Source organism: Vipera berus (assembly GCF_964194415.1).
Source record: "Vipera berus genome assembly, chromosome: 8".
Lineage (NCBI taxonomy): Eukaryota > Metazoa > Chordata > Lepidosauria > Squamata > Viperidae > Vipera > Vipera berus.
In genome coordinates this window covers 11,322,906-11,336,778 of record NC_138211.1, presented here as the reverse complement: position 1 = coordinate 11,336,778, position 13,873 = coordinate 11,322,906, and the positions used below count along the sequence as shown (strand labels likewise).

Genomic DNA, 13,873 nt, shown 5'->3' with positions numbered 1-13,873 from the left:
TATAAAAAAAGAAAAACACTTATCATTTGCATGCTGGTTGTGGTGTGGTATCTCATTTGTGGCATGGTAGCCAAGCCTTTTCTCTCCCGGGAGTTTTCCCATTTCAGTGGCTATCTCTCTCTGCTCATTATTCCAATAAATTTACTTTCACTGGGGGGGGGGGAAAGTACTACGTTTCTCCAGACGTTTTGCCACTTGGGAGGGCAGAGTGGAATGCAGTTATGTGAGCTTCATGGGCACCTGCTAAATTAGGCTGGTGACGCGACTAAACAGGGCCACTCCCAGCCACCCCAACCTCCAGGCTCATATCACTTGCCTAGTTGCTTTTTAAAAAAAATTGTTTGGTTCTTTTCCAGAGGGAGACTGTTCCCATCGTAAATTTTAGAATGTTTTTCTAAATCATTTCCAAGAAAAGATGCTTAATCCCGCATGGTTCTTTCCCGTACTCCTAATCCAAAGAACTCTTATAAGTATAGGTAGATTGGGTGTCATTTTATGACTGCAACTGCCTGCGGGATTATGGGACTTGAACTCTGGTACAGCTGGATAGCAACTTGTTGGGGAAACAGTCGGTCCACATTCTCCCGCTAGACATTATTGACTGGGAATAGTAGTAGTCCTCAACCTACGAGCCCAAAATTTCCGTTGCTAAATGAGACGGTTGTTAAGTGAGTTTTGCCCCATTTTATTACCTTTCTTGCCACATTTGTTAAGTGAGTCACTGCAGAAGTTAAGTTAGTAACACGGTTAAGTTAATCTGGCTTCCCCATTGACTTTCCTTGTCCGAAGGTGGCAAAGGGGGAATCCCATGAACCCCAGGACCCTGCAACGGTCATAAGTATGAGTCAGTTGCCAATGCCTGAAGTCTGATCAAGTGATCATGGGGATGTTGCAACAGTTGTAGCTGTGAAAAATGGCCATAAATCGCTTTTCTCAGTGCTGTTGTAACTTGAATGGTCACTAAACAGACTGTTCTAAGTCGAGAGCTACCTGTAAGACTTTACATTGGTCAGATTAGGTCTCCATTCCTGGATAGGAAAGCACCCAAAAAAGTTCTAGGCATCTTCACGGTGCTACTATTTTAATTCAGTAGAATTTAGCTTCTTGAAGAAGTGTGGAAATGCAGACTTCAGCCGCTGTTGGAAACTGGCTTTTGAGGAGCCTTTGGCTTACTGAATAGTTTCTGAAAACTCACTATCCCAATATGTAGGAGAGTTATGTCAATCTACAGAAAGCAAAATAAATAAAAACCAGACGACTGGCATTTCCCCCAACGAACACATTTTATTAAAAGCATCAGCTTTCATGTGCTACACCTCACTTCATCAAATTCATCCAATGAAACTCCCAAAAGCTGGTGCTTTTTAATAAATTGGGTTAGTCAGAAAAAGGGGTAACTGACTTTGACTTTTTCCCCCCTTTGTGTAATGGAGACAAAAGTGGGAAAAAAGTATTTACAATGGTAATTTCCAGTGGTATGGATCCTACTGTCTTTTGTGCACTTATATTTGTGCTTCTTATATTCTCCCAGTTTTGGAAAGTTTTGATCCCTTAGGATCAACTGCATCACAGTTTATTGCAACATGAGAACCTGGTTCTCCATAAAACCAAATTACAACCTGCATTTAAAAATTAAGCCACCAATGCAAGTCTTCCGGATCTGCCCGATTCTGACCCTTAGGTAATTTCAGGGAGTTTCAGTCGTCAAAACGTAACTTGCAATCCTGAAATGATAGAACATAATTGTAGCTCAGGTGGCAGTTGCTGGTGGCGGTTTGTTCTCTTGAGTTTGGCGTTCAGCTTCCGAACATTTTGTTAACAGGCTAGGTAACATCTTCAGTGGTACTTCGGATGAAGTATCTTGTCCCAGTTTGTCACGCACATACTGCAATCCTTTCCAGGCCCCTTTTGCATGAATCAGTTTATTTTGAACAGAATAGAGCTGGAAGGGACCTTGGAGGTCTTCTAGTCCAGCCCCCCACTCAAGCAGGAGAACCTATACCATTTCAGACCAGTGGCTCTCTAGTCTCTTCTTAAAAATCTCCAGTGACGGAGCGCCCACGCTTTCTGGGGGCAAGCTGTTCCGCTGGTTAATTGTCCTCAGTGTTAGGAAGTTAGGGCTGGGAAGTGCGGGCTGGACCCCAGCCTTCATCCTCGACACCACGGGTGTCCAAGCACGGCAACTTTTAAGACCTACGGTAGAATTCTGGCTGGGGGATTCTGGGAGTTGAAGTCCAACAGGTCTTCAAAGTTGCCAAGGTTGGACACCCTGCTCTACACGAATGGGCAGATTACGGGGGATCCCGTACAGGGGACGCCCGGTTGGAAAGGCACGCCACATCCGGGACCTCGGCTTCCTCCCTTTCCAGCATCTCTGCAAAGCCGGCCGCTCCGATCCAGTTCGGCGGGCGGCTTCTCCTCTCAGGGGCGCCAGGCCTGGCCGGCCTTGGCCGCCTGGGCGCATCCAGCGAGCTTTGCACCGCCAGCTTTACATCTCTCCGCTTCGGCCGCTTTTGCACCAAGCCAGCCGAGCTCGGCTGGAGCCGGAGGCGGCCGCCCCGACCCTTCTTTTCCCGGCCCGCCCGCCTGGGACGCGAGACAGCCGCCCCAGCCTAGGACAGCGGCCGGGGCTGGCCACGCGCTCCCGGGAAGCCCCAAGCGGCCGAAGGGCGGAACCGGCGCGCCCGGGGCTTCCACGCCCAGCCTGGCCCTCGGCGGAGCGGGGGCTGCAGAAGGGGGCGGGCGGGCAGGCAAGCAGGCAAGCAGGCAGCAGCCGGGCTCCGGTCGCCCTTTGTCTGCTCTTTCCCTCGGCGCGGCCCGAAGGGAGGCGAGACCCGCCAGGGCTGCCCGCTCCCCGCCTGCCCAGCACCTCCCGCCGCCGCCGCCGCCGCCGCCGCCTTCGCCGCGCGCACGTCACCTGCAAGGCCGCCGCGAGAGGTGCAGGGAAGCGCCAAGGCAAGCGCTCTCTCCGCCGCCCCCCCCCGCCCTCCTCCTGCAGCTGCTTCTGCCGGCCAGGCGGCGCGATAGGAGCTCCATTGCTCTAGCCTGAGCGGCAGCGGCGGCGGCGGCGGCGGGGAGGGGAGGGCAGGGGAGGGAGGGCGAGGGCGATGAATATTGATGAGGCTGGCCCGGCTCTATTGTGCAATTGGAGCGGCGAGGTGAAGGCGCAGGCAGGATGGAGGTGGGGGGCTGCTGCTGCTGCGCGGCGGCGCTCGTAGGGCTGGCGCTTCAGCCGCAGCAGCAGCAGCAGTAGCCAGCCGCCGCCAGCCGCCAGCCGCCAGCCGCCGCCTGCACGGGGGGCTTTGTTCAGTCCGCCCGGCCCGTCGCTCTCCTCTCCCGTGCCTCGCAGCCCAAGGCGGGCGGCCCCCAACCATGGAAGCCGGGCAGAAGCGGCTGTAGGGAAAAGCCCAGCCGAGCCAGGAGACGGCAGAGCCAGCCAGCCAGCGAGCGAGAGAGAGCGCGGCTCGGCTCCCCCCCCCCCCGAGCTTCCTCCTCGCGCCGCCAGGCAGAGCGGCCCCGGCTCCGAGCGAGGTAATTGTCCGGGGTCCCTCTGGACGGGGCTGCCGGACGGGGCCCGGGCGCTTCCTTGGAAAAGGGAGGGAGGGAGGGAGGGGGGTCCTGTCCTTGGGACTCGAGGCCGCGGGGGGGGCGTAGGGGGTGGGCGAGATTGGGGGCACGGCCGGGTGGGTTTCCCCCCCCCCAGGGAAAGGAGGGGGCAGATGCGGTGGGGAATGGCTGGGCTGGGCGGATTTGGAACCGGCGGAGGGGGGGGGCTTCTCCGGTTGGGCAGGAGGACCCCCCCTCTCTCTCTCTCCCCCCCCCTTCCCATCCTCCGGATTGCGGCTCTTCTCCTTCCCTCTCTCCCCCTCACCTCCCCCCACCAGCCGCCTTTCTTTGGGTTTGCCCCTTCGGGCTTCCCGGGGGAGGGGAGGGGAGGCGGGGGTGGGCCGGGAGCGGAGCGCCCCCCCCCCAGGCGCAGAACAGAGCGCGCCCGCTCCGGCTTTTGGCGGCTGCTTCTCCCGACCCCTCCTGGCTGCGTTGTGGGGGATTGTTTGGGTGCTGCTCCGGATCTTCCACGTGGGGGGCTTGGGGGCTCGGAAGCCAAGGTGTGTGTGTGTGCCCCGAAATAGGCGGCGGGGATGGGTGGGGAGGGAGGGGGGTGGGTGGGTGGGAGGGAAGAGAGAGAGAGAAAGTGAATCTCCATGGCAACCGGAGCTGCCACCTTGGGGCGGGCATGGGTCAGGAAGTTGGCCCGGCCTTCGAAAGACGGGGCCCTTCTCCTCCTCCCTTCCCCAGCGGGCTTGGGATGTGGGTGGGGTGGCTGCAGAAGGCACCTGCTGGTGGGCCACGCACCGACGACCCCTTTGGTGGTTAGCATCTTGGTTTTCTTCTGGGAATAGGCGGCATTTGGGGGGGAGGGCAGGAGAGTGGTGTGGGGTTTGCATCTTCTCTCTTCGTGGAGAAAAGATGCTTGGATGCTGGCAGCCATCCTGCCCTTTCCCCCCCCCCACCACCCCTGCCCCGGAGTGGGTGGGAATTATGTCTGTTGTTGGGAGAATTGCAATTGTCACAGAACTGCAGAAAAGCAAGTGCCTAACCTGGGAGAAACACTCGGCCGCCCTGCTGGAAGGGATGCAAGTCAAGTGTTACCCAGCAGCTCTTATCAGGTTGCATTAAGGCTTTCAAGTCCGGGAATGGTATAGGGCTTGTGAAGACTTCTGCAAAGTTTTGGTCATCTCTGGTGCCTGAAAGCTGGAGGTTTTTCAAGCTGAAAAGACACCCCCTTTCAGAGTCCCTGCAGTTCTTCTCTCCCCCACCACCACCTCCAAGCCAGGGATCCAGGCTAAGGGAGCGTGGCCGGGCCCAAGATAAAGCCATTGGCTCCTTCTGTTCCATTATTTGCTCAATTTAATCTGTTCTACTTGAATGCTATCTTGAGATCCTATTCAGAGTGCGTGTGTGTGTGTGTGGGGGGGGGGGGAGGGAAAGTTCTTGGTGTACTTTTGATTGCATCTTTCTTCTGTTTTGCATATCCGTTGTGGTCTTTTGGCTCCTTAGGTCATGTTTCTGAACTTTTAAAATCTTTAAATGTTATCTTTTATTGGTCAGGGTGGCTGAAGGCTGCATGTGGAGAGATCAGCTCCTTTTTGCAGCCGATTGCTAACTTGCTTTGTTATTACTGCTCCTGCTTCTGCTTCTAGAGATGCTGCTAGTCTGTTTTTGTCCTGGAGCTTTCCAGCATCCGGTAAAATACACAGAGAGAGAGAAAGAAAGGAAGCCTCCCAGGTTATATAAAATAGAGAGGGAGAGCTCCTTACTCTTTTAAATTTATTTTACCACCTTTAGGAGCCCACCTTGCTGCATGTGTTAAACATCCCTCAGGGGGGAAAAAAACTGAACTCAAAATAAAATAAAAGCCGTAGTGCTGGAATAGAGAAACTAAAATGAATGCTGGAAATACTTAATATCCACTATTCTGTCCACATTTCAGTTTCCAAGGTCATCTATGTGGCCCTTTTTAACTCAGTATTGACTGGGTTAGCATATCACCCAAAGCCAAATCATTTTCATAAATTCTGTTTTATTCACCAAGTCTTACATCTGAGTGTTGTGTGTGAACTCATGTCATTGAATCCTACTTACCTGGCAGCAAATTTATTTGTTTTTAAACTTGCCTCCCCCCCCCTTTTTTTGGGCTACTTTTCGGCCACAGAGATACAAATGGATACCTTAGGCCTGTGCTTAAAAAAACAATCCTTAGAATACAAATCAGTTGCAGGCTTCAAAGGATCAAGTGCGGCCATCTCCACAATCTCATCAAGTCTCTTTTTGTGACCCCAGCAAGATTTCTTTGAATGTGTGAAGCAACTGTCATTCAAATGTGTGGCCTTTTCTGTTCCTCTTGGAAGATAATCAGGAATTGAATCCATACGCTCTTCCACAGGGTAATAGTTCCTTCGCTCAGCAAAATATGAAAGCAAGGCAGAAATTTATGTCTTAACCAGGTAGGATGGTTACAAAAGCTCTGTGTTTCTTTTGTTACTCACCAATCTTGGCTGACATAGCAGTGGGACATAGGACATGGCTTATTGCCAGGCTGATGTGACTCTCTCTCTCTCTCTCTCTCTCTCTCTCTCTCTCTCTCTCTCTCTCTCTCTCTCTCTCTCTCTCTCTCTCTCTCTCTCTCCTCTCCCTCTCCCTCTCCCTCTCCCTCTCTCTCACTCTCAAGTACAAAGATGAACTTACTCCTGTCCTTTGGTGAACATTTGAACAGGGACATTGCAAAGCTAGGAACACTCAGCGGGCTGGTTTTGTAGGTTGGGCAAAGCTTGTCCTGCCCTGTCTTTGGCTGTTTTCCTTGGGTGTAATGCTTTCTTTTACCACGTTCATTTCTCAAGCCTAATGCAGACCTATCAGGCACTTCTTTCTGGATGAGTCCACTCAGAATTCTGCTTCTAGAGAAATAACCCCAGTGAGTCCACTGGGATTAAAACAACAAAGAAAATGGGCCCCTTTGTCATGCTCAAAGTGAGGTGCTTTGCTTGGTTTGCATAATGTCTTGTGTTATGCAAAGTTTGCCATTGCAACACAGCACTGGATTATACAGGAAACACTACCCAAAAAGTATTTGTCCATTCCGTTTGGACATCCAGGGAAGCTGCTTGTGGTGCCTGTAAGCAGGCAAGAGGCCTTCAGAAGTCCCCATATAATATCTCCCAACCCGCAGAAGGATGCACAGCCCCAGTCTGGCTGATGTTGAGGAAGCAAGTTTAATTTGGTATAATTTCAATAAGATTTTGGTCTTTAAATTTGTTTGGGTTATTACACGAAGCTGATTGTTGTTGGTATTCTTATTTTAACTGTTCCATTTTTGATAGTGCTTATATATGAACTGAGTACAAGATTTCTGCTGCTAAGCAAGACAGCTTGTTAAGTGAGCCTCGCCCCGTTTTGTGACCTTTTTTGCCACAGTCATTAAGTGAATCACTGCAGTTGTTAGTAACACGGTTGTTGAGTGAATCTGGCTTCTTCCCCTGTTGACGTTGTTCATTCAGAAGGTCAAAGAAGCTGACCGTCTGGTCCCAGGACACTGCAGCCGTCATAAATAGGAAGCCGTCGCCAAGCCTCTGAATTTAGATCACGTGAACACAGAGATGCTGCAACAGTCACAAGGGTGAAAAGCCGATCACAGGGTCACCTTTTTCACCGCTGTTGCAACTTTGAACAATCACAAAATGAATAACCTGTATTCTGACCCACTTACAATTGGCGTGAATTGATGCAACTTACAGATACTCCTCAATAAATAAGTAAACCCTTATTCAGTAAATGAGGACTAGGGAACTGTGCCAGCATCATAGAGACTACAAAGGCATTATTGTCTAAATGATTATGGTAGCGGGCAGAAGCTTGTTGGAGTAGCCAATTCTACTCGAGAGTTAGTGCTCTTGTTTGTTTTGTTGGGAGGATTGGGGAAGGTTGGGGTAGACGGCCACCACGGTGTCATGCAAATGGAGATAGTCCTCGACTTACGGCCGCAATTGAGCGAAACAGTTAACTGAGTTTTGCCCCTTTTTGTGACCTTTCTTGCCACAGTTGTCAAGCGAATCGCCGCGGTTATTAAGTTAATAACATGGTTGTTAGGTGAATTTGGCTTCCCCTCTGACTTTGCTTGGAAGGAGGTTGCAAAAGGTGATCACGTGACCCTAGGAAACTGCAACCGTCATAAATGTGAGCCAGTCGCCAAGCGTCTGAACTTTGGTCACGTGACGGTGGAGGTGCTGCAACGGTCACAAGTGTGGAAAAACAGTCATAAGTCACTTTTTTCAGTGCTGTTGTAACTTTGGGCAATCAGTAAATGAGTTGTTTTAAGTTGAGGACTACCTGAATTTATCTGCCTGCCATACTGCCTGGATACGGTGATAGTTTTTCTTTCTGTTAGTTCTTTTAACTAATTAGATATCCCAGATGTAGGTTGCAAAAATTTCTGAGTTTCTTTGATGCCATGGCATGTAGTGAGTATTTGGCTGTTAACAGCCTAGATCTGGTGACCCTAAGCCAGGGGTAGGCAACCTTGGCTCTTTTATGACTCGTGGACTTCAACATGGCTCATCTTGGAAACCTCTCCCTTTCCCCTCAGCATGGCTGGCTCAGGAATTCTGGGAGTTGAAGTCCACGAGTCATAAAAGAGCCAAGGTTGCCTGCCCCTGCTCTAGTCCGTTATTAACAAAGCAGTAGTGACTAAAAATTAAATCAAGTAAAGTGACTTAGGACCATTTTTCACAGTTACAACCTTTGCAGCATCCCCATGATCATGTGATCAAAATTCAGATGCTTGGCACCTGGTTCATATTTATGGCGGTCGCAGTGTCCCAGGTCACGTGATCCTCTTTTGCGACCTTCTGACAAGCAAAGTCAATGGGGAAGCCAGATTCACTTAACAACTGTGTCACTAACTTAGCAACTGCAGTGATTCACTTAACAACTTGCGCAAGAAAGGTCGTAAAAAGGAGAAAACATCACTTAACAAATGTCTTACTTTACAACAGAAATTTTGTGCTCACTTGTGGTGGTACGTCAAAAATCTAAAACTTGTGAACCGTGCAAGATAGGTCACACAATAACTAAGCCGTGATTTGGTTAACCATATTGCTGGATATAGCATACATTGGGACTGGGTTGTGTTATATTAATTTCAAAATCAACCCACATTATAGTTTGATGTGATATATAAAGCCAACCTTAGTCCTACATGGAGTGGGTGGGTCTGTTAAAATCAGTAAAAATTAAGAGTGTCATAACTCGTTTTATTGGATTTGTTGACTAAATCTGAATCCAGTACTGTCCATGGTTTGTGGTGATATTGAATCAACTTTCCTAACTAGAATTCCTATAAATGTGTTGGATGACAAATCCCATGATTCCCGGATGGCAAGTTACTAGCTGATGAAAGTTATATTTTGTCAAATACGTTTATAATGTGATATGATCAGTTAATGAAAAGCCTCTAGAATTCTCTTCAGCTTTGGAAATATATATATTAAATTTAACGAGTCTTTAAAGAGCCAACCTTGCAAGGATATAATAAATAAAACTTATAGTCTGGAATGTTTGTTGCCTGCATTAATACTTTTTAACTTAAGGTCTGAAACCCTATGCTTGATCATGGTTTGATATAATTCAAGCATAAAGGGTATTATAAACAAGCAATTAATTGCTGTTTAGTTGGTTCTTGCCTTCATCAAGCAGTGGGGGCAGCTAAATAGGCTTGAATCCAGGGCCTTATTTTTTAGTCTCTGAACAAGCTATGATAACAATCCAAGAATAAATTCTGGAATATATGAAGCAGTTGGGTTTGGGAGCTTCCTTGACTATTTTGCCTTTTTACTGACCTGAAAAGTAAAAGAACCGTCTGCAACCTGAAGCATGTTTTCCATTATGGGTATCTAGTGTTACGTTGTTGTTTAAAAGTTTTTAATCATTTTCTTAACACTTTCTATTATATAATTCAGTAGACGACACTGTGAGAGGAAGCACAATGTCTTTCTTGTTCTTCTTGTTCTTAGGTGTTGTTCCGTATTCCTTAACTTGTAAGAAGATCCTAAGCATATTTATCCAGTAGTTTATTAGCCATCGTATTCAACTATACTTATTTTCTTGTAAGTGTGCTTTTACAGGCACAGATAAGTTTGCTTAAAAGCCTTTGCAAGACAAACAGGGGGATGTTGTGATCAAAAATAGCTGTTATTAAAGCAGGCGCGTGGATTAATTTGCAAAGCACCGGAGACAATCTATTTGGTTAAAAGTCAGGGGAAATGTTTGTTGGAGGATTTGATCTCAGTCTTCGGAAATAAAAGTGTAGCCTCTCCAACTTGTATAGGCTTAGAGCCAAGGTAAACTGTCAACAGCATTTAAACCATGCATCTGTTTATTGGATTATGCAACTTCAGTTTACCATAGGGAGATGGTACTTGGAAATCACCTTCTCAAGGGCTGGTCCTCTGTCTCTCCTTCCCCCCCTTCTCTCCCTCCCTCCCTCCCTCCCTCTCCCTTTTGCTCTCTCCCTCCCTCCCTCTCTCTCTCTCTTGCTCTCCCTGTCTCTCTCCCTCTCCCTTTCCATCTTTCCCTCCCTCCCCCTCTCTCTCCCTTTCTCTCTCTCCCTCTGTCCCTCTCTCCCTCTCTCTCCCTCTCCCTCCCTTTCCATCTCTTCCTCCCTCCCTCTCTCCCTTTCGCTCTCTCTCTCCCTCCCTCTCCATCTCTCCCTCTCTCTCTCCCTCTCCCTCCCTCTCCATCTCCCCCTCCCTCTCTCTCTCTCTCCCTCTCCCTCCCTTTCCATCTCTCCCTCCCCTTCCATCTCTCCCTCCCTCTCTCCCTCCCTCCCTCTCTCCCTTTCGCTCTCCCTCCCTCTCCCTCCCTTTTCATCTCTCCCTCCCTCTCTCTCTCCCTTTCGCTCTCTCCCTCCCTCTGTCCCTCCCTCCCTCTCTCCCTCTCCCCCTCTCCCTCTTTCCATTTCTCCCTTCCTCTCTCTCTCCCTTTCGCTCTCCCTCTCCCTCCCTCTCCATCTCTCCCCCTCCCTCTCTCTCCCCCCCTCCCTCCTCTCCCCTCTCTCTCTGTGAGTGAAGAAGGGAAAGTAGAAAGCTGTCAAGTGCTGGATTGCTCATCTGACCATGTATGGTGTGTTGATCATGTGACAGAGCAGATGCAGAATGATCTGCTGCTTTTCTTTTTAGGAGCTCTTTGGAATAATTAGTTTGTGTCTAGCAGAAGTGAGTCAGAGAAGCAGGATGCAGGATTCTCAGAAGACTTGGAGAATGACCTGGCTTGATTTCCGTGTCTCTTCTTAACAGCAGCTCTTATGAAATTGAGCAAGTAAGTAAACAAGCCTGCTTGGCAGATCAAGCTTCTGTTAAGGGCATAAAAGGAAGGCCAGTAAACAGCGCTGGCAGCTGAGCGGAATGGGAATGCCTTTCGTTATCATAATTAGGGGGCCTCCTAGGCCTGATCTGGCAGTCAGCTTTTCTTCTGCCTGTAGGAGAGTTTGCAAACCTCCTTTCAAGCACAGCCGTCTCGGTGAAGACTTTTGAGCAGGGCTCCTCAACCTTGGCAACTTTAAGACTTGTGTACTCCAACTCCCAGAATTCCTTAGCCAGGAATTCTGGGAGTTGAAGTCCACAAGTCTTAAAGTTGCCGAGGTCGAGGACCCCTGCTTTTGAGAACCATTATTTTAAGTAGCTTTTTTTTTTGTTCTTCATTTTTGAAAATCACTTTAGCCAAGTGGAGGTTTACAATTTCAAATACATAGGTGAGATTGGCCTGTGAACTGAGGCCAATTTCACTATGTATTTCTGCTCAGTCCTTTTTTGCTCCCCTAAAAAATTCTGATCTTTCTCTTTTACTAGCCCTGATGGCTGAAACTACTTCTCAGAGTGCCTGTTTTAGGCCAGCTGGCTTATCCTTTTGAACCTGTCCTCAAACCTCATTCTCTTTCACATTCTCTGGGATGACCTGTGGTCATTGCAAATCTTGATGCTCTTCAAATGGCTTTCCAAGGCCTGTTCCTAGATTGTTATGGGAACTGCAGTGTACATGCTTCTGTTTTTGTTGAACGTAGGACTGAGCTGTTCATCACAAAGGCGGCAAATTTTATACTCCGTGATGATGATGCTATATAAACAGTGAAATATTTTGAGTGCTTCCAACTGAGACATCTTTTTTTTTCTTGGAGTACTGTATATCTTCCCTTTCCTCCAATGCTTTCTCGTGGTATCTTCTTTCTTCTTTTGCATAAAACAATTCATTAAAGAATGTTAGGCTGAAATAAGTAAAGAAAGATGCCAGGGCCTGTTTATTTGGAGTGTTCTTTGGAGAAAGAAAAAAGTGGACAAAACACTGGAAAAATAAAGGCTGGATGCTAGAGGATGTTACTCTGCCTGTTTTCATCCCTGTAAAGTCTTAAGGAAGAGATGGGGTGGGGGACACATTTTAAATAACTTGCCTATTTTAGAAGTACAGTTGGATGGGCGGTGTTCATTCAAAACTGATAATGTAGAAATGTTGACAAATGCAGACTGATGTCACCAGACAAAGATGTGATCTAGTACTTGCAAGAACATGGCTGCAACACTTGCCTCATGATGAACATGTCATCATTTACCATGGACCAAGCTGCCAATGGGGATGAGAACATGAGCAAGGCCTTTCTGAAGGAAATGGGTTGGAGACTGTACATTCCCTTATGTTTCTTTATGGCTTGGGTCACATATGCGCTAAAATACAGTGTGGTTTTTTTGATGTTGACTTAGCAATTGTGGATCTCTGTCACTTGGGATTGTTGTGAGGTACCCTATGTGAGCATGGCTGTATGAAATTTGGGAGGCCTCATGGTGATGCATTAGATCACATTTTCCCAGTGGAATCATTCTGGCCAGTCTGATTTACCCAGAGTAGGTGAGGTATCTGAAGCTCAGTGGCACTGCGTTTCAGTGGTATCCTTGTTACTTTGGACTGGCCTCCTAGAGCAGAGGTCCCCAACCCCCGGTCCGTGGACTGGTACCGGGCTGCGGCATGCCAGCAACCGGTCAACACAAACAAGCAAAGCCCCATCCGCGAGATGCAGGCAGCACATAACAACATGCACCCTCTGGTCCGCGGAAAAGCCTTTCTCCATGTAACCAGTCCCTGGTGCCCAAAAGGTTGGGGACCTCTGTCCCAGAGAATATCTTGTTGACTCACACCTGATTGCAGTTTAGAAGCTGCTTAAAATGGAGTGACTTTGGGTCTTGATCCCGTCTAGCTTTGGTTAAAGTTTGGTTAATTTAATATTACAGGTAGTCCTTGACATATGCCTATATTGGAGCCTTCTAAGTAAATTCTGGTTTTCAACACAACTGTCGTAAAACTGTGTTGTAAATGCCCTTTTTCCAGTGGGTTGTGACTTCTGTCACTAAGCCACCAGCTGTAACTTGAGGACCACATGTGTTCTTTGTTTTTCATTGGTATGTATATGCATTTATTTATGAGTTCTTATACATCTTCTTTTGCTGATTGTAAACATATAAGAGGTAAGAAACCTTCTTAATCTCTTGCTTATGCACCAAGAGTCCTTAGGGATTTGGTGGTGGTCTTCTACTACTACTGCTAGTAGTAATGGCTAAGCAAATCATGAGCAAAAAAAGCCCATTTTTTTCCCTCTTGACAAACATTCCAATCCATGCATAACTAATGGCTGTTGAATACTCTTTGCTATTTCTTTATTTAATATTCTGTCCTCCTGAAGCTAATTTCATAATGCAGTTCCCATCACGCACACTTTTAACTATTCATAGCCATCTATTTATATGGCCTGTCATTCATGCTGTGTTTGCCCACTCATCAGGCAAAAGTAAGGTCCATATCGTCAGTCTGTACATTTGAAAAGAGACAATACCCTTGCCAAAAAGTGTTGCGCAACAACTTATGGAGATGCCCAGCTTGTCATTCCTGTCCAGGCATGAAACTTACTGAACATTTTTACTCAGTTGCCCATTTTAGCTCGACTTATTTCATAAGATTGTTGTGGGGAGGATAACACTGGTGGTACATGGGAAGAAAACGAAGCCTATTAATCCTGACCTGAGAGAAAAGACAGGACAGATACTGTGAGGGGAACATAGGTTGTGCTGCTGCTGTGTCTTTTCCAAACTCTTGTGTTGGCCCTGTAGCTTTTTTTCACTATTGAATGGAATTTCTAGTCAACCCTAACCAAATTGCTGCTTAAAGGCAGAGCTGTGGGGACCCATGGCATAGCTAGCAATCTCATCTGCCAAAGTGGGGGTTTATTTAAAAGGATTATTCCCTTCTATTCTCAAAGAGGGCCAGTTTGGAGTAGCGGTTA

At 47.8% G+C, this 13,873-nt stretch overlaps 1 protein-coding gene across 4 annotated transcripts in view; it reads left to right on the top strand.

Moving 5' to 3' along the window:
• The first annotated feature begins 3,153 nt into the window (after positions 1-3,153).
• The window catches only part of ZMIZ2 (zinc finger MIZ-type containing 2), a 94,704-nt gene continuing 83,984 nt past the window's right edge, over positions 3,154-13,873 (top strand). For all 4 annotated transcript variants that reach the window (XR_014027191.1, XM_081333545.1, XM_081333544.1 and 1 more), the window contains exon 1: positions 3,154-3,531. The gene's annotated coding sequence lies outside the window, so the exon portion shown is untranslated. The remainder of the gene's footprint in view (positions 3,532-13,873) is intronic.